General features: G+C 39.5%; 1 pseudogene; it reads right to left on the bottom strand.

The window, feature by feature from the left end:
- Positions 1-21,259: 21,259 nt before the first annotated feature.
- LOC149195523 (peroxisomal acyl-coenzyme A oxidase 1 pseudogene) lies at positions 21,260-22,531 on the bottom strand (annotated as a pseudogene).
- Between the last annotated feature and the right edge of the window lie 2,375 nt (positions 22,532-24,906).

Here is a 24,906-nt window from a genome sequence, read left to right as displayed (position 1 = left end):
TGTTCATCTTGGTTTCCACACTTGCTTGATTGTAAGATGTAGCATATACCAAGCCCTTGGTCAATCGACAAAAATTCGAAGTCAAGCCAACACAGTTGTTTCGATTTGGGATGAGGGGTATATTAGTGCACAAGCAATATAGTCTTCAGAGTTTTAGTTTCATCTCTGGTGTTGCTCTGCTGCCAGTAGGCCTGGACAGTACCCCGACGGAGTCACACATGAACACAAGCATTGCTTTGCTACTAGCAAGCTTGGTCAGTACCCTGACGGAGTTACTTGTATGACCTCTCTGCACAGGAAGCCTTTCTCTTGCTTTGCCTTATTCATTTTCATTGCTTTCGAATTTTTTCACTTTTCATTTTTCATTTTTCATAACTATGCATAGCACTTATTCATTTCAGAGGTGGAAGAGGGATCTCAACTTATTGAGAGCAGAAGAGGTTGTTCCTTAAGAGAATCAGTTTATTATATACCTCTGACGTGCTTGTTAATATTTCCCCCCTCACCTTACTCTACTTGACTGAGCTGACAAGGATTAACCCAAAAACAACCGACTAGAGTAGGTGATACTAGTTAGTGCACAAGCGTTGTGTTTTCACTGAGGTTCACTTCGAACAGTACATATTTTCCATTGATGTATCATGGGTTGAAGACAACAAGTTCTTACATAAGGGAGCAGACAAAAGATAACCAAATGTTGATAGTTGTACAAGTCCTCTTGTACTTTACCCATCTTTCTTTAAGAGTCACACATGGTCCATGCAAAACTAACCTACTGACATAAAAAAGAAAATAAACCAAAAAGCAAAGAAAAAAGCAGAAGTGAACGCATAAGCAGAGCAAGTAAGCAAACAAAAAGAAAGCAAACACACACAGAAAGAAAGAAGCAAACATGAATGAAAGAAAACAACCCAAAAAGCAAACACTACTCCTACTCCTAAGATAACAGTGCATGGGTCATCTCATGTGAAGTGATACTTCCAATGCAGCCTCCAGTGCATTGGTTGACCCACGTTGGTGAAGGCATGGTTCGCAAACAACACAGTTGTGCAAACCAGAAGATGTGAAAGATACAACAATGAAGACAGACACACTCCGAGCTTGCAAGCGTCCACAAAACAAAAATGAGTGAAAGTGCGTGACATGTAGTTCGTGGACATACCATGATGCTGTGTGACATCATGTGTATATGTTGCACACACAAATACCCTTGACTGTGACATGCAAGCACATGTGAGGAAGGTAGACCACTTACGTTGCACAAGTGTGCTTTCTGAGTAAGATTCCTCCAATGCATGAGTGATTGGATTTTGTAGTTCCAGTGGAGGAAGTGAAATATGAGTGTTATATTGATCTTCAATGCATACATATGAGTGATGAGGAGCCTAGCATGTTTGAACAAGTTCTTGATCAAAAGTGAAACCAACCTCATGACAGAGAGGGCCTGACATAACCATCAACACGGGTTGAAGTGCCTCGACAATTTGGGAGGTTTCAAATTTGTTGACAGATGAATCATCGTAGACCAGTGGCTTAGATGGATTACTAATGAGTGAATCAACATCGTGATCAGATGATGAGGTAAAGAGATCACGACAACCAAGATAAAAAAATTTAGGATGTTTGTCGACATCCTCATGATTCGATGGATCGCACAGAGGGGTAGATGAGAAGTAAGAATGTTCACCCTTTGTGTTTTTGGAAAAAGAAGATGAGGATTTTTTTCAATGAATGATTGGTCCTCTCCATTGTCGGATGATGGGATGACATACAGTGTGTCCTACGAATGATCAACAATGGGTGCATCCGTGGACGAAGATACAGATGAAAAATCAGGGATGGCAGGATTATCAAGGATGTCAGGAAAAATCGGAGGAGGTACAGACAGATAGGGATGGTCCTCTATTGTCGGTGGATGTTCAAGATCCCCATCATACTCTTCATGAATGCCAACACATGTTGGTTGTGCAACACCAACTCCGTCAATAGATTGATCCTCGTTCAAAACAAGTGTAGATTCTAGAATGGAAGAACATAAGACAGTGTCATCCAGAGGATGATCAGAATACAAAGACAGAGGTTGAGGTACAAAATACATGTGACAAGGTATGGGACTCACAACCAAGTCTGTGAGAAAATCGGAAGGAGTGATGTCGGGAGGACATGATAGTTCAACAAATGTGTGTCCATGCTCTCCCACATCACTTTGTGGTGGTGGAGATGTTTGATGAGGGGATGGCGGAAAGTCAGTTGTGACAGCGACCGTGTCTGTCTGTGATTGTGCAGCTCCATCACTAAAGTATGATAAGCGGTGTTTGAGCTTGAAATTCTTCTTTGGATTAATAGATTGGATAAGGAAATATTGGAATCTATCAATGAGATACTGAAATTCCATCTGGCTCTTCAGAGCTTTAAACTACAAAACACGGAAGCACTGCCAAAATCATCAAGAGATTTATGCGGGGCCTTCCATTGTTGTAACAGTTTTTGGTCAAGATGTTCTGGATCAAAATGATGGAAATTATCTTCAATGAGATCATAGAAATGATCAAGTGAGTGCATGTTGTCATCCGGTAGGCTGGAAAAGCATCGTAGTGGGGATTCACGAAGTGTGTATACAAGTAGCAGGTTGGCTTGTTCATTAGAACATCCTTCGTCCTCATCAAGCATGGAAAAGAATTCATGTAAGAACACAGGTCATGACACTTTGCCTTCACCATCATACGTGTATTCGGACATGAGATCAAAAATCTCCCTCGTGATGTGAAGAGATTCAACATGCAAAAAACATCGTGGAAGGTTGAGTGTGCAAGACTCCATGATAGATGTGAAAAGGTTCAAAACAGATGGTGAGGGCTCAGCTTGTCATCTGGCCCTCCTTCTAGCGCCAAAAATGTTGATGGTGCTAGACCCACCAACATGTCAGGGGGTCTCCCTGGACAGAAGTCCCAATTAGACCTTAGACTGTTTGGTGTAGGAGTCCTAGCAGTGGGTAGTACGGTATCACCTTGATCATGGTTTCGCACAGAGGCAAGTAAGATGTCCCTGTTGGTAGCAAGGGTGTGACAGTTGCAACAAGTTAAGGAAGGTGCATGAACGGTTCTAACACATGGAAAGTGGGGTGAGTGTGCCCCTTGGAAACCTGTAATAGTATGCGGCTTGGAAGGGAACACACGAGCGAAGATGCATCACAATATGGAAAGCAAGTTAGCGAGCAATCCAAAGTGATTGTTAAACCAATCAACACATTTCAGTAAGGTTCATACATTTCAATTTCAAAACCTATGATAACTTATGTATTAATATAATTAAAATAATAAAACATAAAACAATTAAAATCAGATATAATTAAAATAATGAAATATAAATTAAAATTCAACAATAATGTAATAAATTAACAATCCATAAGACATGTCGGCAATGCATATCAAACATCTATTTATAAGAAGACCAGTTTTCCACCAATCTTTCACATCCTGAAGATGAACCATCGTTGCTGGTTCGAAACGTCGATCAAAACAAGCCTAATGCGAGATGAATCTGGAAGATGATCTACACAAGATTCATACATACTTATACAAAATAGTCCATACATGCATGCGTAAGAAAACAAATACATATATCATTTAGAGTAAACAAGATAGCTGGAATACAATACGACATATGCATGAAATGTGATGGCTCTGTTATATTAAGAAGTGTAAGTTCCGGTCATACAATACATCCATGTCCAACCACTAATTCTGATAGTGGAATGTTACAGTCACAACTGCCTGCTCCTCCAAAGAGATATATTAGCTCTGCACAGTGGAGAAGCCAAGGCTCGTTACAATACTATCCAAGCTTTCTCTAAGATACTCCTATTGGAATCTTGGATGAACAAAAGCCCATACAATGAGTTATGAGGGACTATTTATAGCAAAGGTGGGGTGACCCTTGACATCCCCCTTTGTGACAGTTCATCTATCCTCATGACTCTTCAACTAGTATATGACTGTTACATTCAACTATTGACACTTGAAATTCTACTTGATAAGATGTTACATTAAATTTTCACATGTACCCATGTGAGACAAAATGGCTTCAGCAAGCCATGCAAGACATCATTGACACTTGGACCGTTGTGGTAAGACTAACTCTTTGACATCCTTGTGATGGTCGATGGTGGCGAACTGATGCCAAGCTTAGTCGTCTGTGATGGTGTCCATGCGCTCAAGGGTGACATCCTACTGAAAGTGAACTCTTGCCTTCGTTGCATCTGGGTACACTGATACCACCTCTCTTTCCAACTCATTTGATAACATGTGCATCATCGTCTTGGGTGTGGTCGAACTGACAACACAATGATACATGGTGTCTGTGTTGATCTCCAACTGTGTGCTGGTTGTCATGCGCATCAACTGCCAAACTGCATGTTCAACCCCATTTGGACTCACTTCTTGTCTTTGTCTTAGTGACTGTGCCAAATGGGTGGGATCGCATGCGTGCGCACAATGACATGCATGCTACTGAATTCCCTTGCATGTGATCAACAACAATGCTCACCTTGTCTGCTCCGTGCCAGTGGCTGAGATGGATCTATAACTTGTGTGGGAGCAGTTTCATTCATCTGTGCATGTTGCGCCCCCTGTTGTACCTGTTCCTGCTACAACTCATTCTCTTGTTTGTGCAACTCTTGTTCTTCCTTGAGTTTCTGCTTCAGCACATGCAACTCCTTCTCTACTTCTCTCTCTACCATCGCGCGATATTTGTGTCGCACCGTCACCTCATAGCCTCAATCTCCAAAGTTTCTTTCATCATGAGTAGATCTACTTTGAACTCGTAGCTTTTCTCTGCCTCTATGTTGTCAACAACCCTCCTCTTGCATTTGTTGCGTGCAGGTGTGTTGCTGTTGATGGTGTTGCTCGTTGTGATGTTGCTGCCATCTTATCTTGATTTCCTTGTCTACGAACAACTTGATGTCTTCATAGGTAGGCAAGCTCATAGACACTTACTTGGCTGCAAACCCCGTTGTGCTCTCAATGGTGTCCTTTGACTTTTCTCTCCTGAAGGCCATTGTACTTGTGCTACTGAGAGACAGACGAACACCTGTGATGCATGGAGACATAGAAACACTCATGAAAAGAAATATGTCAGTTGAAAACCAAAACAAACTTGAGGAATGACTTGCAACATACTTATGTGATTGATTGTGAAGGTTGCACAATTTCTGTCGGGAGGTTAGAAGACTGACTGCCAAAATTGTGCAAGGCAGAGTCCGGGCTATCAGGAGGTTGAATAACTATTGGAACTACGCAGTGCATAGTCCTGCCTGGTCTGTTGAGGAATGAAACTTCGCAATGCGTAATTTCAGTCAATAGTGACATGCAACCAGCAAACTGCATTGCGCAGTTTCTGGGGCCAGCAGGACACTGCCTCCAAGAATTGCGCAATGCAAGCTTGGAGGTCAGTGTTGGGCCAAAATTGCATAAATTTTGGATGGAAAGAAAAGCCTTCGCTTCCAAGAATGTACAGTGCTAGCTGGGCAAGGCACGGTTCGGGCCAAGGCAGCCCAGACCGGTCGACGGGTCACTGAAAACATAAGAAGTCTGAATGCATAATGAGTTGAGTGCAAACAAGAGTGAATGATTATGCATGCAAAAAAATAAGTGCAGGATTAAAAAAATAGGACAACATACATGCGAGTGAAGTAGGTCACCGCAATGGCGACCGTTCGTGAAAAAACAGTGTCATGCATGTGACAACAGTGAGATGCGAACAAAAACTGAAATGGTGCTTCTACAAGCTAACATACATCAAAACGATAGCCAGCGCTCACTGAAATAAAGCAGACAACACTCACATGAAGCGAAACACAAAAAGCGACAGAAACATAGCATGATACATGAAAAATGGGCTTACCTCGAAGCAATTGAGCTGAATGTGTCGAAAACTCCTAGATGTAATCTGGGATGTTAGAGTTGCAAGGTTGATGCAAGGAATGAGCTTTGCAATGTCCGGTTGATGATTTTTGATAAGATCGAGGTTGTGACGTGTATGCCACAAATCTAGGAAAAGAGACACTTGATGGGAGGTTTCTAAAATGATCCTTGCATGTAACCTCCAGCTGCTAAAAATAGATCTTTGAATCAAGGGATGCCTTTGCATGCTGCCTTGGGAGAAGCAACCCATGCATGCAAATGAGTTTTTCTCGGTCTCAGAGGGAACCTGTCAACTTGAAGGCACATGCATCGGTTTGCGAGCCTGGGATGAAAATATGGGCTGAGCATAGATGGTTGTCCCATAGGGATTGCACAATTTTTGGGAGGAACAGGTGACTATCTCTCGGGATTGCGCAATTTCTGCGCTAAGCAGCTATCCTGGGTCAGACCTCGCAATTTCTTCAAGGAAGCTTGTCTGACTGCATATCTCAATTTCTGAGCCCAGGAGGTTGCCTGGATGGATTTGCACAATTTTTGCTAGCTGTTGGGTTGGATGTCCCAAAGGGATTGTGCAATTTTTGGGAGCAGCAGGTGACTGCTACCCAGAATTGTGGAATTTCTGGGTTGAGCAATTGTCCTGGGATGAATTGCGTAATTTTTGAGATGAAGACTAACATGAATAATTGCACAATTCTGGAGCCCAACTGGGTTTGTGCAATTTTTGGAGGGAAAGCTGGTTCGCCTACAGAATTGCGCAATTTCTAGAGGTAGATTCTCAACCAGCACCTGACACTAATTCTGGAAAGCAACCTATGAAGGGGGGTGGAACAAACTTGCATGCACAGGCTGAAAAGACTCTATGAAACAATTGAAGCTAATGTGCTTGATAGTGCAAGACATGGTACTGAGGATAGTCGGTAGGGAGGCTCCAAAACGAAGCTAAGGCAAAATTTTGGAGGGTGGTTGTAGCCGCTACAACAATTCCCTAATACTGATGATTTCTCCATGGATTCTCCCACAAGCAATCTTGTTTTGTACCAGAAAACTTTTCGGTTGAAGTAGAAAGTACGCTTTTCAGTGCATTAGTTTTTGAATGATCCTTAACTTCAAAGTGGTGTATGGTTTAATATTTTGCAAAAAAAAATTATCCCCTAATTATTCAATTATGGTTGTAATTTTTTTGTCTTTCGATGGAACCGCCTTTCACTTTTGTAAATTTGGTTGTGAAAATTTCCTTCGCTTCAATGAAGTTTCACTTATTATGTTGCTACAGAGGTTTAGTGATAAAATGGTCTTTTAATTTCCACTGAATGACTTCTTTTCATTTTCCATCGTTCTATTTCCCTCAACAGTGGATTGTTTGAAGTGATTTGTTAAGGATGATTTTTTGAGAGTTTCTTATCTCCATTTCCCCATCCATTTAGGGAAGTTGGTTGTCCTCTTTTTGTCAACATTTGTCGATGGTTAGGTAACAATTATTGCTATAACTGCATTTCTTTGTTTTCCAAATTTTTCAATATTGGTTTTGTAGGTTGGTACTTGGAGTAATTTTGTAGCTTTCCAATGTGTTTTTGGGTTCTAGCAGTAGTACTTGGCTAGTTTTTCATGGCATCAACTAGAGAGGATAGATTCTACCCTTACTCATGCTACCCAATTTCCATTTCTTAAATAACTCTTTATTATGCTCTGTATACCCTTTAATTCAAAAGATCTCAAAGGTAATCATTATACTCTTACAACTATTGACCAATGAATCTCACTGAAAAACACTCTCGTCTTTTTTCTTTTGATGAATCTCACCGAAAAAATCTACTATCGAGGCTCTTCTCGAATCAGAATATTTTTCCAATCTCTTTGTTTAGCCAAGTAATTATCAACTTCTGTTTCTATTGAATGTTGAGTAGTTGTCTGTATTTTCTAGTTTGTTGACTTGTACAATAATGTATACCTTTGGAGAATTTCTCCCATTCAATTATAGCAAGTGAAACTTCATACCTCGTAACTTCCATAGGTTCTCTCCCTAATTGAAGGATTGGGAAAGTGACAACATATACATATAGGTGAAACTGTCGCTATAAAAAATGATCTAATTTTTCCACTTGACAGTCTTGGGCAATTCTGTTATATCACATTCCTGGACAGACAGCTTAGATAATACATCGGGAATGCGGTCTATCAGTATGTAAAGTTCCTTTCTCTCAAGAACTTCATGATTCTCGACTCTGTAATTTTATTGTAAAAAATCCTCTCTGATGAAACTATACATTTTCTTGTTAGGCTTGTTTCTTTTTCTCTTTATGTGTATAATTCTTCCTTTGAATAATATACATAAATTGACTGAGGCAGAAAATCCTTTTTATTGTATATTTGGTTTACCAGAAGACAAACCTCTAAATGGTTAAGAATGGAAACAAAATTGAGTCCATCTAGTTATCATCGGTTTTGCTGAATTGTCTTACTATATCATTGGCTACTTCAACCATATATTTTAAGCTTGAAAGTATTGATTAAAATCCATAACATGTTAATAATTAGAGAAAAAAACATAAAATTTCTTATAGCAATTTAATATGTATATATGTCATGCATATAAGATGGGTGCAGATAAGCCTTTATTGAAGATATAGCTTAAAGTTTAAATTCTCTCCTCTGCATTTCTCTACCACCACATGATATGTTAATAAGGATAGGAAAACATTGTCACACCCATTCTGATACTATCCTGAGTAGACTTACAAAGTATGTGAAGAAACACGTTGCTACAGGATGAGATTTTAGTAATGCTAAAAGTAAACCACTAGATCTCAAGGCAACCTTTGTAATCAGATTGAAATCTAATACTCTTTACAATTTTATTTGATTTGCAGCCAAAGACCTGCATAACTAGTTCCCAAGTGTCTTTCAAGTCATGGAAGCAACTTTTGAATCACCATGTCTAAATTTCCTCAATGTTTTAATGAACATGGACTTCCATATCAAACTTTGGAGGCTGTCAATCTAGCCAATCCCAACATTATGGTTCCTCTGTCTAGAGGTTGATACTAGCTTGCTTTTTTCTTTACTTTTTTTCAAATGGTGAGATTGGATTTAAAAAAAAAAGTGTCCTAATGACTTTTGAATATGCACAGATTCTGGTAAGTTTGAGATTTGCTAAAATGTTGTACTCCCTTCATTTTCACAACAAAAAATATAAATTAAATTGGTTGACTTGTTTAATTTCAACCATGCCATTTATTGTTCTGGCAACTCTTCTAGCTGCAACTTGGAACTTCTTTATTTATTCGTTATTGGTACTCGATTCCTACCAGCTATTGCTATTGAGATTCTTACTCTTTGCCTTTGGATAGATCATGTATAGTTCTTATCATGGTGATAATTGGAAATATATTCTGGTTTCCATTGTTTTACTTTAGAGTTTATTTATCCATGAGCCAAACCATTATGAAGGCAGTAATATATTTTGTAACATCCCTGGTGAAAATTCCATATAAAAATATATATAAGGCCATAGTGATGGGACACGTATTCCAAGATGAATGTTGGGCAAGACATCCTAGGGGGTGTTCATTTGGTTGTTTATGGCTAAGGAAATCGGCAAAGGAAATGACTAAGGCTTTGGAAAGGAAAAATGGCATTTTTGGCACATTTGTTTATGAAAATAAAGGAAATTAGGAGAAAAGGAAGGTGAAAGGTCACAGGTTGCATGTGAGGAGGAAAATAAAGGAAAGTAAGGGAAAATGAAGAAAATAGAGGCCTCATTAATAAAAAAGCTTCTAAGGATCAGTTGGCAAGCTCTTAGTCAGTGTAAGCTCTTGGTTCAAGCTTAGTCAGTGTTAAGCTCTTAGTGAGTGTAAGCTCTTGGCTCAAGCTTTTTCTATGGTTATGCATGGGATCAAGAAAGGAAAAGAAGGCAAGAAGAAGGAAGGTGCAAGAAAGGAAGAGTAGGATCAAGCAACTACAACATGATTCTTTGCAGGTATCAATTTGCATGTGTATTTCTTTGCTAGATTTGTCATGCATGGTATTGCATGTGGTTTTTTTGTTGTTATGGCATGGGCTTTTCTAGGTATAACAATGTTTTCAACCTAATCTTGCCATTTCCGGATAGCCATGCTGTGATGACATTCTCATGTTTTTGTTGAGATGGATTGCCAGATGGATTCGAAGCTATGTGGGGTGGATCTTCGAATGATAGAGTATATGGCCTAGTGGTCCCTGAACTAGATTGTTGATCATGGTAAAGCCACTGGCCTAGTGACCCTTGAGCCAAACTGTGGATTGTGGTAAAACCAATATTATGTTACCTTGGTGGGCCTACAAATTCTTGCCGGTGAATGGCAGGATATATGGTAAATCCAAAGGGCAGTTTGATCTATGTTGGACCTAGTAATCCTGGGTTTGGGATATTTGGTAAAGCCTAGAGAGTGGGTCTCGGTTTAGGACTTACTGATAAATCCAGTGGCGTCCATGCTTGTTTGGCCTAGTCATGGTAAAGCTTGTTATGACATGTTCATTCTGTTGGCCTAGTGATCTGGGATGGATTACGGTAAAGCGTGGTTTCTATTAATGAGGGTGAGGTGGTTTAGCCTCGGTATGCCCTGGTTAGTTCTTTTGGTTTGAGCCCCACATTCATGCATGGAATATGGCATGGGGGTGAATGGTTGAAGAGAGATTGGGCTCAACCATTCCATGGTTGGGTGGAATGTCGAAGTCCCATCTCAGGTTTGGATTTTGCCTCATTAATGAAAGGTTATTTCTTCTTGTATTTCTATGAGTATTATACTCGATTATATGTGATTTATATGGATATGATTTCATGGGCATTTCTATTCCTATTATGCTGGTTATGTATGTGTTTTATGGCTGTAGCTCAGTATGGCTCTCATCATATTTTTACTTGTATATGAATGAACAATGTATATATGGTCTAATGGATGGAATGGCAGTTAATGTGTTAAGGCATCAATGCTTCATGGTGAATCTCAGATAATTATGAGACCCCTATGATCAGATCTATTATTTACACCTATAGTTTACATATTCGTGATATGTTTGACGAAATGCCTGTCATGGCTAGTAGGGGTCTGATTAAGGTCTTGTTTAACTTATTGCTTTTGCATCATTGTTTCCTTGTTCTTTTACTGCTCCTTAGTTATCATTCCATTCTAGGAAGTGACCTGGGCTCTTGGCCTAAAAAAGTGGCTGAAATCCTGGGGACGCTGGCAGGCAAGCCTGCGAGAGCGACTCTCGGAATATAGATGTTGTCATGCTTATATCATGAGAGCGACTGAGGCCTAAGTTGTCCAAAATCTTAGTGGGACCTAAGGGAAAGTTGTTTGAAGTGTTGGATTAGTTCCTTAGGGTCCTGAAACTGATGTTGAATGTCTGTGTGTTATGTTTTCATTGATTCCACTTCCTTAAGGTCACATAGGAGGTTGAATCCAATCATTGTAGACTCTCATCTGTAACACCCTCGTCTGAAATCTACCTAAGAAACTGGCCAGCTAGCGTAAACATGCGATGAGAGGCTACTATCATATGATTCAACCTCCTAGGTAACCTTAAGGAAATGGAATCGATAGAAACACAAAACATAGACCTCCCTCAGGTGCTTTTGAACCCCCAAGAACTAATCCACCACTCTAGGTGCCCAACCCCTGAGTTAACCTAGCATTTAGATGAATTAAACCCAAATTCGCTCCCACAAAAAGGCATGCATGCGACTGTAACCCTATAGTTGCTTTCACAGGATTGCTTGCAAGTGACCAAAGACCCAATTTGTCAGTTCTATGCCAGGGACTCTAGGATTTGAGCCACTTTTTCAGGCCCAGAGCCCATGTCACTACCCATAATTGAACCATCTCTTCAAATCAGTAAAATAACATGGAAATGACAGTACTAGAGAAAATACTTGTTCAAGACCTTGACCAAATCCCTACTAGCCATCACAGGGATTTTGTTAAACGTATTGCAAGTGTGTAATCTATAGGGGTAATTAGTAGTTCTGAGCATAGGGGTCTCATACTTATCTGAGATTCTCCATGAAGCATTGTTTCCTTATCACTTTAACAGTCATTCCATCCCTTAGGTCATAGATACATTGATCATTCAATTAGAAGTAAAAAGATGATGGAATCAATACATGGTTGGTGCCATAAAACATATAAAACCAACATAATATGGGCCAAAATATCAATGAAATCACAACCATATAAACTACATATAATCCATCTCAATACTCATCGAAATACCAAGAGAAATAACCTTTCATTAATTATGTAAAATCTAAACCCAGGATGGGACTTCCATGTTCCACCCGATAGTAGAATGGTTGAGCCAAATCTCTCTTCAACCATTCACCCCCGTGCAATATTCCAAACATGAATGTGGGATCTCATAGAACACGTCAACCAGGAACCATCCAGGGCTTCAAGAGGCCATCCACCTCAACCCATCAAACAATGATTCTACCTCATGTTTGGACATCACCAAAACCATCATTTCATCAGTCTCTATCCCAGCCTTCCAGGGCTCCAGAGTGTTTGTTCCAACCAAGGCTCTAAGACTAGTAACTCAACCCACAGCTGCCATCGAGCTCCACTACGTTTGTCCAACCAAGGCTCCAAGGCTAGCAACGCAACCCACCAAGGGCTCCAGAGAATTTGTCCAGCTAATGCTACAGGACTAGTAACTCAACCCAAGCTATTACAGGGCTTCCAGAGCATTTTCCCAACCATGGCTATGGGAACTAGTAACTCAATCCAAGTTAAGGAAACATGAGAACCAACCAAAAACAAACAATGGAAGTAAACCCAAAATCACCATGGCTATCCAGGAAATGGGAAGGCTAGGCAATCCCCTATCAATCTAGGAAATCCTCCATGCTAATGATAGATCACAACTAAGAAGCCACATGCATGTGCTATGCATGCAAAAACTAGTGAAGGAAACATACATGCAACTCGGTACTCGCAAGGAAATCTGATGTAGTTGTTGATCACGATGCCTTCTTACACTTTAATCTTTCTCTTCCTTTGCCTTCTTGCTCCAAGAATCCATGTATGCCCCACCCACCAAGAGTGCTCTAAGAAAACTCTAAGTCTCCAAGAGTATGAGAGAGAGAGAGAATAATGAGAGAGCTCCAACACTGAACTGACCAAGTCTTGCCCATTGATCCTCAAAAACCTTTTTATTAATGAGGCCTCCATTTTCTTCATTTTCCTCCTCACATGCAACTTGTGACCTTTCACCTTCCCTTTCTCCTAATTTCCTTTATTTTCATAAATACAATCCAATAAATGCCTTGTGCCTTTCCAAAGCCTTAGCCATTGACTTTTCCAATTTCCTTTATCCATAATAAAACGAATCAACACCCATTAGGATGTTTCCCCTACCATTCAGCTTGGAATACTTGTCCCATCATATGTGGCCATATATATATTTTTACATGGACTTTTCACAAGGGCTATTACAAAACCCTCCCCCTTGGGGGAACACCATCTTTGGTGTTCAATATTACCTATAACTAACAAGACGGCTAAAAACAAAACATACTGCCCATGGAGCTTTATAACATAGCTTGTTGTAGCATTTACAACGACCACTACTGAAACATGACAAACATACCATTTACTAGAGCTTTATAACACAACTCATTGCAATATTTACAATAAGCACATATACACATACACATTTTCTTGAATGAGAAATTAACCACACTGTCTATGTAGCTTTATAAATCTAGCTCGATATATTATTTACAACAATATACACATATACACATTTTCTCAACCAACAAATAAAAGGATACGATGTTTGCATCCGCAACAAGGGAATATAGAGGCTCACACCTCCTTCCCAGGAAGTTCGAAATCCACTGCCAAAGTCAAACTGCATCCAATGTCCAACACTATAATCTTGTGCCACTTTTCCTCTTAGTGAATAGTTATTGACTCATTGTTCTAGGGTTCACTCCCAATGTGCATCTAATTCCATCTGGAAATCCTTATGACCAAAACCAAATCCATCCATGACCTTACCTTCTCTGCTATAAAGTCCCTCAGGAATTTGGTCACCTCTTTTGTGCAGTCACTCACCTTCCAATTTCTGCTGGTACCCCCATTTCGGGTAGTCCATACCTTGGCAAGGGTTCCTCACATTGGAAGATAAAAAAACCAAGGCATATACCTTCCTCAAAACCATCATACCAGTCATAACATGCTCATGGAAATCAATGGACACTATTGGGTACCAGTGTCCCATAATGGCCCTACTCCTGAAGTTCTTTACCAGTATACTGCTGCATGTTCCAATTTCTTTTGTTGCTGCTGCTAATTCTTGCTGTCAATTTCAACCACGCAAATAAGCATTTTCATGCATTCCTATACCAAGCACATAATTTCCATTAGATTCAAAATAAATTGAAATAACTTCAAGTCATACCTCATTGGTAGCTCGTTGATAAGGTACGTTTTCCATCATGTTTACTTCCAATCACAACAAGTCAAACTAGCATATTTGATCAAATCATCATGTATAAACATATCACATCAGGTTAGCTCAAAACATAACCATCATAGATCAAAATCATAAATCACATGTCACCATCATAAACCAAAATCATAATTCACATGTAATCATTATATACCAAAATCATAAATCATATGCATAATAAAAATGAAATAATATATTGATACTTATCCTTTAATCAATCCTTGGCTTCTACCTTGGTCTTTATTCTATATGCACTTTGGATTGGTTTCTAGACCAGACAAGCACCTAATGCCTTCTCAACCATGTGCACAAACATATAGTGTACATCGCACACATACAACCACGCACAACATACCACACCATGCAATACATGCATCTACACCTGACATAAAACACATACACCTACACCCAGTGTACAAGACAACACGATACATACTCCTACATTCGGTGTATGACACAACACAACACGTATACGTACACAATATACATCACAAGACATACATTCTGCACACAAAGTGCGACACCACAAAATGCATACACATACACCCAACATGCAATGCAACTCATACATCTATACCTGATGTACAATGCCACACAATACATGTACCCACATAGAGTACAACACAATGAATACACATGTCACGATACGACGGCTACACAATGCACATACATAGTACCACATGTACACAACAAAACATGTACGATATGCACACAATACCACACGTACACCAGTACCATATGTACCACATGTACACAGTACCACATGTACACCACAAACACTTGCATAATGTGTGTAGATCATCACATGTAGATGACACCACCTGCACAATGTGTATACAATTCCACATGTACACTGCACCACCTGTACAACATGTACACAATACCACATGTACATAGTACCACATACACGACATGTATACGACACCACTTGTACACAATGCCACATGCATGACATGTACACAACACCACTTGCACACAACGCCACTTGTACAACATGTACACAACATTACATGCACACAACGCCACTTGTCCAATCATTCACACAACACCATATGTACATGGAACCACATGTACAACATGCACGCAACACCACATGTACATAGCACTGCATGTCCAACATGTACTCAACATCATTTGTACACAGATCCACATATCCAACACGTGCAGAGCACCATATGCATACAACACTGCATATCCATCATGCACACAATAAAATATGTACACATCACCTTATATCCAACATGTACATAGCACCATATATACCCAACACTAAATATGCAACATTCATACAACACTATCTGTACTAACACCCTGTACATAATATTGCATAAACAACATGTACACACACTACATATGCACAATACTGCATGTGCACAATCATCACAGATGCAACATTTACAACATGTATGACATATGCACAATACTGCATTCACACACTCATCACAGATGCAACATTTACAACATGTATGACATATGCACAATAGTAATACCACACATTCGAAACCACACTACCTCTACCAAGCAACCTTGCTTCCAACGTCTTATCCATGCTTGTCCTAGCATGTTGCAAACCACACTACTTTCATTTCACTGATGTATCCCTTGGTATAACCTCTCCATAAAGTAGACATAATATAATCACATAATATCAACTCATAACCACATGATACTAACCTCATACATTTGTCATGACTACTCTTCCCAATTGATTCCTCATAAGACCATGAACCTCTTCATGTCATTTGCTTGCATAAGCAATCATTCCTCCACAAAAACAACTCTTGATGACCCTGTCAGATAGTGACATAGATACATAGACACATACATACATATACATAAACACTAGCATAAAACAATCATGATCCATGATGACCCTGTCAGTTAACAACGTACATACATACATATATGCATATAATCATTAGCATAAAGAAATCATGATCATAAAATAAACACTAGATATCAAGGTCAAGGTTAAGAGAACTTACTTTATTCATGCACAAAATTAAGAATCACTGTTCCCAACTTAGTCAAGCCATATGACATCTCACATCCATTTACTTTACCGTTTCTGGTTACCTTTCTCCTGTCTATCCCGCCATCGTCCATTTACACCAATGGACCCAACTAGTCTAATTGGTTGTCATAGTCTTACCCTCCACTGCGCTTACTCATGCACAGAGCTTCATCTGAATCTTACATTACCTTTTGGGTACCACACAACTCTCCCGAGCTCCATCAAATTTCCTATTTCCCAAAAAATTCCCAAGACTCAAAACATGAAAGGCAAGATAAGAAACAACTAAGAAGAAAACCATGAAATTCAATAACAATATGACACCACAAAAAGTGGCAAGGCCTTGCACTAGACATAAACAAAACCAAAATCAAGCTCAACAATTCATAAAAGACCAAAAGCACAAGACTGGCAATAGACACCATGACTCAATCCCCATGGTTCCCAAGGAAATCTCAACCTGAGCCTTCTTCAAAATTTCATGGAAATTTCTTTTTCCATGCAATCCCCTGCATCATACTACCATAAACACATAACTGTTAGTGTATATATAACATAACAATACACCAATTACCTTATCTTGTTAAGCCAAGAATGTTGCCTTGTAGCTGAACATATCTGTGTCATGTCTTAAGGGACTCCAATTCCCTTGACAGATCTTCCTGTAACTAGAAACTGGTTGATATACCTGTCAAATACATGTCCATGAATATAAAACATATCCACATAATATCAGACGAGATTAAGGTTAAGAAGACTTCATGTATGCAAATCACCCATTCACTTGGAAATAGGGTTTCCAAACATAGCCAAAGGAATTCTTGCCCAATTCCTTCCTTTTACCTTGTTGCAATCAAGGCTTATTATGCGTTGTCACATTATCCAACTGTTATTTATGTAGACACATCAATTGGTATCCTATCATGCTAATACCAAGCATGTTTCCTACATCTGTTTACACATGTCAACCACATGTTCCAGATATCAAGACAATCATATCTATCAATTTGAAATCAACTTTTACAAACAATCATGTCATAACCCGTAGTCAACTCATAGTCATTAGACATAATTCTACAACTATGTACTACATTGAAGTACATATGAACTGTCTTGACACATATGTGTTAGTAAAATCATCTTAAAACGAGATCATTGGAAAACATACTCATATTATGAAACTCATCAAACTTTCAACCAACTTGCAAACATACCATGTTAAATAAATCAACTATATGACATAATAGACACCAAACACTCAACACCAAATAGAAAACATAATCAAGAAAGGAGCATGAAGTATACTACATAAGTAAACTAATAGCTCAATAACCTCCCAAGATCATACACCTGTACGTTTCTCTTTACTGTCCATAATAGCTCAGCTTAACTCACTGAAATTAGCTGCAAATTTGAGCCAAAACCCATCTCAGTTGTGCTCCCTGGCCCATCGCATTGTCTATCATTGGAAGCCAGTATGCATCGCACTTCCCGAGTGTAGCAGGTGAGATGCATCCCTGTTTCTGTGAAGCAGAGGTGCGATGACTGAGTAATCCTATTTCTCTCCTTGAAATTTGGGGTTTTGTCCTTGTTTTCAGGTCTGTTTAATTGTTCTTTGCTGCTTATGAACAGTATCTCATTGCTGAAGCCTCCTTGCATTACATAGATCATCCTCCATTGATTAGGATTAGTAAATGTTTTTATGTATTTGTCCATCATTTATGATCCTTTGTCGAAAAGTTTCTTGAATCGATCTGTCGTTTTGGTACAAAAGTGTTGTAACTGTCGTTTTGTGTCGAAAAGAGGAGTGTCGTAAAGTCTTCCTTCTCTAGATAGTCGATTGAACTTTTTGTCATGTATTTGATTTGATTTGTTGATATTTGAAGTGTCGAAAGCATCTTCTATTCAAAATTGAAAAGTGTCGTTTAAGTCTTCCTTTCATTTTGAAAAAGAAATTGTCGAAATGTCACTTTGAAGAAAATATTTCAGATCTATACTTAGTTTTCCGTTTTGGCATTTTTCATGTTAAAGGGAACAAAAAACAAATACATGCATTTGCATTTGCATTTAGACTGTGTGCAAAAAATGATTTAGGAAAAAATGCATTTAGTGTGTGCTCTTTGCTTTGTGTTTGAAAGAAATTGAATCTTCTTTCCATAGTAGCTAGGATTTTCATTGCTAAAAATAAACAACGATTGTTTATCATTGTAGATTGCATATTTAGGAATTTTACATCTACATCACATGGTGAACCATTGAAAGGAAAACCTCTAAGCAAGATCAACTCTAAAATAAATTTCAATGAACTTAACAACGCTTTGGAACCTAACACAACACATTTAGAGGTCTAGGCTAGAGACATGTTCCGACATCGTAAAATCTAGTCACTATCATTTTCATCGAAGGTTGGGTGATTTCTCATCTTTGATAGGACAAGTGCTAGCACGGACTTGTGCTCCCTGTGCCGTCGAGTATATATTGGGAGACCACAATAAGCTTACATCCTTTATCCATAGGAAGTCGTGTCTGCCGCCCTATCGATCGCAATGCACTGAACATAGCATTCGGGAAGAGTGACTGCCATACATAAGTCCTTGGTAATTTCTCTTTAATTTATCACCAAGGTGTATATTGCAGTTTTGCGATTGGTTTGGTAATCCCTCTGTCTAGATTTCCAGAGTAGTCACTTTCGTTCCTTTTCGACTCCTTAAAATAAAAGGTCCATCTGAGCACTTGTCACTTCAGGCTCATTAAAAATCAAAGGCGACTGGAGTCATATTTAGCTTTTTCTTGACTCTTAAAAACTGAAAAAGCAAAGTTGTGTCAAAGTGTCATTAAAATTTATTAAATTCAGAATAACATTCCTGTTCCTTCGTTGATTTTAGGTTGATAAAATGGAGTCTACCAATCAAGGAATCCCTTCTGAGAGGAATCCTAGTCCTTTCTCCTCTTGGGGAGATATTGGTGCTCCGTATATGGCCACATTGTCCCTTCTGGGAATCACAATTGGCCTACCAATATGGCTACTATCAACCTCTGTCATTCAAAATACTGTAATTTCTCAGCAATCGAATCAGCAACCAATTAATACTAAAGTTGACCCTTCGCCCTCTTCTTCGTTTGTTTCTCCCTTCCCTTCTTCCTCTTCGCTTGGTAAAAGTAATGATGTTAGTAACCAAGTGACTGAGAAGAAGAAGAAAGGGAAGGAGAAGAAGAAGAAGAAGCCAATTAAGCAAGGGGGCAACCATGAATCATCTGGTGAAAATCCGCACATTAAATCTCCTAAATTTCCTTGTGTGATTTGCAGAGGAGACCATTTTCATCGAGATTGTCCTTGCCTTCCACGGATCTTGAGAGAATGGTCTCCCCGTTCGCACCGTCCGGTGTCATCAACCTCTGGTGATCATGTTGACAGCACACCATCAACTAGTGAAAATGAAGTTCATGGACAAAAAGGAAAGGTCAAAATTCCATGTAGATTATGTGAGGGGGACCATACCCTCCCCCGTTGTCCTTTTTTGGGTGAAGCCAAGAGAATCTTGCATAACCATCCTGCTTCACCGCAGAGACTTCCATCTGGATACAAGAAGCTCTCCCCAAGTCCTTTACTAGTTGAAAATCCGACAAACATAGTTCAACTGTCGGTCGAAACACCTATCACTGAAATCGAATCTTCTGAGTCTATACTGGACCAAAGTCAATAGGTCGAGATGGCAGTCGACCCAGTTTTACCTTCAGAAGGTCCACCTTCAGATGATACCATTCCCAAAGAGAGTGAGAACGATACTGTTCAAATTCTTTTTGTTACTTCAGAGTCCAATGAACTTGGGGACAATCCACCTGTTTCTACACAACAGGAGGAAAATTCCCCAATTCTCGCTACTTGAGGGGTTAATTCAACCATTCGGTACCCCCTCTATTAGCGCTCGAATCTGCCTTAGGCTGAAAAAGGAAAAATTCGAGGCAACATCAAACCAAGCTCAGCATCGTAGCTAGCCCTACGAGGACAGGAGAGGGCTCTCTCCAGTCAATCTCGATAAAATGATCAATAAAGTCCGAGATGACTTAAATGGTAACTGATTTACGCTAGTAAAATGAATTTGAATGAGTGAGATTTGATTTAATGACTAAGTTGCTGGGCTGCATGGGACAAGGATAGCATGAGCAGAGATTTAACCAAAGGCACAGGATATTTCATAAGGCCAGGTAAGCATGAGATTTTAGCAATCGAATTAAATTTAAATGGGGTGAAAAGACTGTTTAAGAAAGCTGGAAAGGGCATTAATGTATGAATCCTTTCCAGGCAGAAGAAAACACATAAAGACTGAACACTTCCTCAAGGCAGAGCAATGACTGAATTCTACCTTTCTCACTTAAAAGTATTCAGCTGGATACGTTCATGAATGAAATGCAAAACATCACAGGATACATATGAAACAGAGAGAAAAACACATGCCAAAACTCATACCACAAGAATCTTATAAATTAGAGCTCCACCATTTAATTATTTCTTTGTCAATCTGTACAGCCAAACGCTGAGTTATTCCTCCATCGTTTCCCAGAACTCAGAATCCTTTACAAATGATTTTTTATGCAATAAATAAGCTTTTCTGTGGGAAAATGGATCGACCCAAAGTGGGGGGTTATTTAATCATTGTTAACAGAAATGAAAAGCCAACCATCTGTTCTGAAGAAAAGGAGCGTTACACTTGAAAATTGTTTGATAGCCCACGAAGAGGCAACATCTGTAGCATAGATGCTTTGAACCATAACTGAAGTCCAACAATAGACCGTCTTTTCCTATTTTTCGGCTGTGGTAGGTATTTTTCATTTAATTGGGCTTTTGACCTTTCACCTTCTCTTTTGCCGTTTGAAACCAATTTTTATAATGAGCGACAGATCCATCAGTATTAACCAGTGCCATGAAACGCCCAAAAGGACCTTGTCTCTGAATAAGTTTAAACATACCCTTCGAGCTAATTGAATTTGCAGCACAGCCATTGTGATACTCTTCAAATCCAGCATCTTGATCAGGAAATCTCTGTATGTGCCTGGGTATAGAAAGTGCAAGCCTTGCTGCCCTTGCTTTGAATGCGCCCAAAACGACGTTAGAACTCAACCAGTCATCCTCATCTGTTACTTCACAATCTTTTGTTGTGAGGAGGTCCAGATCTGCTAGATATTGAGTCGTTCCCTGAGGTCTCAAACTAGTTTTCATGTTGAGAATCGTCTTTACAAGGAATTTGCCAACCTGGATAAAAAGAATTGTGTTGTCACCCTCATATGTGCAAGCAGGTATATATGCTGCAAATAGCTCTGGAAGTCCACTAGCACATAAGTAACCATGGCCTCCACAAGCTTTCCTGCATTTTTCAATCGCATCTGCAGTAACCGAGGTGGTCAGAGCTTTTAGTCCAGATGTGCATGCGTGAATCTCTGCCAAGGCTGTATTTCCCGATTCCCGTTGTCAAGGCTAAACTGCCGCCTAACAGCACTGTACCTCACAGCTATAGTAACAGCACGAGAAAGACACACTGAAGCTTCCATGAGAATGATTTGCCGTGCAGTGATCATGCCTCCATATAAAATCTATTTAGGCACATTTTGGCGTACATACTTGCCCTCTTTTGTTACTATAGCCATTCGCATTAGCAAGTGGTCACGAGGGATTCAAGTGTTATTGAACTATGCAAAATCGTTATCCACTGTATTATTTCCACCATTCCCAAACTTTTGTCCAATGTCCCCCACTGTTATTGTTGTCAAAGGTTTGTGATCCTCCATACTTCGAATTTGTACAATGAATGCGTGCACACCATAGTCCCTGTCTAAAATCAGTCGTGCATGAACAATTGCATGAGTTGCAACCCTATCCAAGCCTCCTGGCCACCACTTTATAGATGTGAGAGTTGGACTGTTCAAGATGAATTCATCAGTAGATGGATCAAAAGTAGCAGTAGTTTCCAGCCCCTGTACATTAGAACCATGCCCAATTTCCGTTTGTGCATAACAACCAATAACTGACATGCTAGTTGCTAAAGGTAGCCACTTCTTTTGTTGTTCTGTTGTTGCTTTAGTCCTCAGTACAGGAACAAACATATTCCATTGTTTCAACCCTTGTTGATCATGTTTCAATGGAGAGAAACCTTTAGTAAGAACCTGTTTAATATGCTTTGTCCACCTTCTAGTTTGAATGAAAACCAATTTTCTATGAAAATAGCTTTTAAATAATATTTCGCCTTTAATGAGGCTCCTTTGCTAGAACCTTTATCATTCTCACTAGTTTTGATTTCCAATATGTTTAGACTCTTCAACTTCTATAGTATCAGCAATAATACTCTTAACTTGACATTGTGGACCAAAAAGGTGCAGCTGACCCTCTTGTTTCCCTTCTGTTCTCCCAATCGATAATTCTTCAATAGGAGTTTCACCGGGCACATTATCAGGCAAGATATTTAATTAATTCAGACAACGGAAAGATGCAACCCTGCTCATACTGATAGCTGCTATTATATCACCATCCAATTTACTGGCTTCATCCATATGATTTGCTTGATCTGCATTTTCAATGTTATTTTCTGATAATTCAGACAAACTTTGACATGGTAGTCTCTCAGAATTCGGATTTTGATATGAGATAGCAGACAAACCGCTATCAATATCAGGTGGCGCACCATCTACCAAATCAACTTACGATAAAATCCAATGCTTTTCATAAGCTGTTCAACTTCCTGTTGAAATGAGCGAGTCTTCAAATGATTTTCCCCTTGAAAGGGATGGAGAAGGAACCCCCAATGTTGCAGTAGTGGCAGCAGCATAATCGATTGAATCTTCATCAGCAACTTTAGGAGGGAACTCATGTATCTCGCTCGCATCCAGTGCTACAAGCTTTTGCATGAGGGAATTATACGAATGTAATCCTATTACTCTTGCAGTCTGAATACCATTGTGCTCTTATCTTTCTGTTGCGGTGACATTTTCATCTTACACTGGCCTTTTGAACAAAAACTAATTTTTTAATAAAAATAGCCTTTAGACTAAAATCCCGCCTTGAATAAAGGGAACCGCCATTTCCAGCTGCGATGTAGCCTACTATGCCAGATGTAAGAGTATACATAACAACAAGAGCCGTATATAGGGCTCCCCTTTCAGCAATGCAACACCTCGCATGGCAATTTGAACTTGAAGGCGATGTACCCCATTGCCGGGTTCAGCATTCCATTTTTTTCCAGATGTCAGGTGTCTTACAAATAGTTCCATTTCCACTGCAAGGTATATCACATAATATGCGATCAAAAAGTAACTCTGTCATACTTTCTGCATTGGGGCCATTCATTCATCTCAAGTCTTCCACTACCGTTATCCTCTGAGAAAAGTATTTTCAAAGCTGTTCCAAGACCAAGGATTCGAAGTTTCCCCCACAGCCGACATTTTCCATATCCAACACAGTCCATCAAAGCACTGATATTTCTTCAATTCCATATTTTTGTATGTCTGGTGTGAGTTTCACTCTTACTACTCCAGCACAATAATCCGCTTGGCAGCTTGCTTACCAGGTTCATCAACAGGAACCCATTTCCAAACTGAAGCTTTTTCATGACCATCATAAGCACTTTAATCATGCTTTCATTCTGGATAAAATATGTACACTGTATTGACACACGCTGCTTCCAATCTGAAAAAATCCATAAAGTAATATACTTCAACCACTGTCTCTGCCCAAAAAAGGGGAAAAATAGGCCAGGAAAAGGCGTCCCTCTGTTTTACATATTTGATGTACATTAATCAGCTGCTCGGCGATCTTCATGCCAAAAGGTAGAGTAGATGCATGCTGTTAATCTGAGTTGCTTATAGTTCTCTCTCTGAACCACAGAGACAGGGCATCTGAGCCTGGATTATCATCTGATGGTGAAACCCCATGGGCTGGGAGAAATCAAGGTTGTAGTGCCTCTATTGCATCTTCCCAAGATTTCAACTCAGTTCTATGGGTTTCCAACAATCGTATTAGGGTCTGCAAGATGTGTTTTTCATTCAAATCAATACATACAATCCAAAAAAGAAATTGAAGGAAACATGTGGAGCTATGTTTGGAAATTCGTACAAATTTGGCAACCAGAGCAGAAGGAAAATAGTCGTTAAAGAAAAATGGCATCATTCTTCATTGTCTTCACCTTGGCACACATCATCATGTAGTTTATCTTTATCTGCAAGGAATGCAATGAATTGCAGTATTTGTATCTCCATTAAGGCAATGCGTGAGGACAAAATGGAAGCTTTGAATACCATAATTGATGCAGAGAATAATCATGAACTACGGCAGGCCCAAACCCTCCAAGTTTCTCTTCAATCGAACACCCACAAAACAGAGCAACCAATTGAATCCCCACCCCTTACAACGGGGTTTTCTTCCTCAATCTCCGATGTCGCCTCTGGCAGCCTGCTCACCACTTTAAGAAGAAAACCCCCATCTGACATGGA

This window comes from Pinus tabuliformis, chromosome 2_2 (genome assembly GCF_031772625.1).
Source record: "Pinus tabuliformis cultivar Carrire ecotype Pingquan chromosome 2_2, CPIR1, whole genome shotgun sequence".
Classification (NCBI taxonomy): domain Eukaryota; kingdom Viridiplantae; phylum Streptophyta; class Pinopsida; order Pinales; family Pinaceae; genus Pinus; species Pinus tabuliformis.
The sequence above is the reverse complement of the archived record's forward strand: the minus strand, read 5'-3'. Positions and strand labels throughout refer to the sequence as shown.